This window comes from Penaeus monodon, chromosome 40 (genome assembly GCF_015228065.2).
Source record: "Penaeus monodon isolate SGIC_2016 chromosome 40, NSTDA_Pmon_1, whole genome shotgun sequence".
NCBI lineage: Eukaryota > Metazoa > Arthropoda > Malacostraca > Decapoda > Penaeidae > Penaeus > Penaeus monodon.
The window spans coordinates 20,123,919-20,126,418 of NC_051425.1; positions in this window are offsets into that span (position 1 = coordinate 20,123,919).

Consider the following 2,500-nt stretch of genomic DNA (forward strand, 5'->3'; position numbering starts at 1 on the left):
CTTATATATATGTATACATATGTATATATATGTGTGTGTGTGCGTGTGTGTGTTCTGCCACATACACACACACACACACACACAAATATATATATAAGTATGTGTGTGTAAGTATACATATATATATATATATATATATATATATATATATATATATATACTTATACACACATATATATAAAGATTGATTTAGAAAATTATATATATATATATATATATATATATATATATATATATATATATATATATATATATATATATAATATAATAAAAAAATGATATGTAAACACTACCAAAATTCCCTCGTAAACTTAAAAAGAGCATCGGCTTTGCAATGAAATCGGGCTAACGCTTCTTTCCATAAGATTAAAGGTATTCTGACTTCCGTTGTCTCTCCCAAGGGGTCGAGTTGCCTCCCTGGGCGATCTTCCTCCATTACGACTCCTTAGCATTCTTTCTCTAACATTCTTGGTGCCTCGGACGCAGGGAATATTCTTACGTTAAATGCTACACATTCTGGCTGTATGTCGCGTGATACATGTTCCAAAAACCCTTCGGTGATTTTGTCTAACATTGCGGATAAGTTTGTGTGTTTATGGCTCCCACTTTCAATAGATATTTTTTCTTTTCTTTTTTCGTTTCTTTTCTCTCTCTTTTTTAAAATTTCTTTGTGCGGGTGTGAATATCCGTTTAAATGCTTAAATAGGACCATCTCCGAAAGGGGAGTTGGCCAGCTATTTAGGAATGTATAAGTACTTTAAGTTCCACCAACTGTTCCCAGTAAGCCTCCTTGATCCCTTTGCCAAGCCCTCGTGAATGCATTCTGACAATCCGAGAGAGATCCTCATATCAGCGTAAGCACGTTGTGGTAGTTATAGCCGGTACACACACACACACACACACACACACACACACACACACACACACACACACACACACACACACACACACACACACACACACACACACACATACATATATAAATTCCCTGGGAAGTTAGTGAGCCTATTGTTATGAAGTGACTTGGGAATAGCAGTGTATGTGGTATGAGCAGGAGGAATTTATTTTATGTGTTCAAAACTTGAGTCATGTGTTCAGGTGTTCACTCTACTTTCTCAGCATAGTCCATAGGATCTGTTTTGTATTAGCGTATAACAGGTGGAGGATATTTAGCATATCCACACGCTGTGTGTTGTGTGTGGTGAAGAGAAAGGAGTATGTGAGTAAGTAAATGATAAATGTGGTGTACGATGACAATAAGGGAAGAAGTTACAAATTACAGCTCAAAACCGATTGAAATATTTAATCATAACTAACAAACATGTGAAAAAAAAAATCCATTAACCACAAACTAATCGACCTGTAAATAGATGCAAACAAACTACACCAATCTAAATACACAGTGACTAAATTCCCACAGAGCATTAATTTAGCGATTAGACATGACAGAACAACATCGAGAAGTTTGCACCAAAAATAAAGATGAGAATTTTGAGGGAGAGAACACAGGCTTTATTGCCACCTAGTCTATATTATAATACAACACTGGTTTATATTTGCTTCAGATTTAGAAGCAAATAGAAGCAGACCAACAAATGCAATGGAAATAAATTATTGATTATTGTTCTTATATGTTTTTTTTTTATTATTATTCTGTTACGACACCGTGATGGGATTATATATCTTTGAGTATATATTTAAGTTGGAGAATTTGAAGAAGTTGTGATGATAAGAATTGAATGATGCTGTAATTATGATAATAATAGCAGTAATAAGGAATGGTGATGATGATGAAAATTATTACGATGATAATAATTAATGTTAGTAATGTTAATGATAACATTGATAATAATAATAATAGTGATATCTTCAACATTAACAACATTAATAATACTAATAATGATACTGATAGTAATGATAATACTGATATTGATAGTGACAGAATGTTCAGATTATTGGATTCTAACGTTTACTGTATTTTGAGATGCAGTTTTATTTTTGTAGTGTATTTTTTTATTGCTTTAAAATATAGATTTATTAAAACATTAACAAACCGTATTTCCGTATCCTAAAGGCAATGAATATTTCTCAATCCTTTTCATTTTTAAAATCCTTATTTCTATTTCATTCAAAAGCTTGTTGTCAAACGTGTATTTCACTTACACGTAACGTATCTCAATGTCACACGACGCTGTTACACATAACGAAGGGAAGTAATATTTTCCATAATATTTCTTAACATTCTTTTGTCTTTAATGACCTGTAGATATATCGAGCATCGATGTTTATCTTTCAGTTGTTCTTCTTATCCTAATGTTACTCTATTATTTCGTGGTATTTTAGACAATTGTTTGTCTTCATTTTAAAAAAATCTTAATGATACTCTCAAATATTTTGTAATTCTATAAACAAGAAGAGATTTTTTCAGTCTTTTTAACACTTTTTTTTTTACTCTTCTTCTTCTTCTTCTCTTTCTTCCTTCTCCTCCTCCTTTTCTATT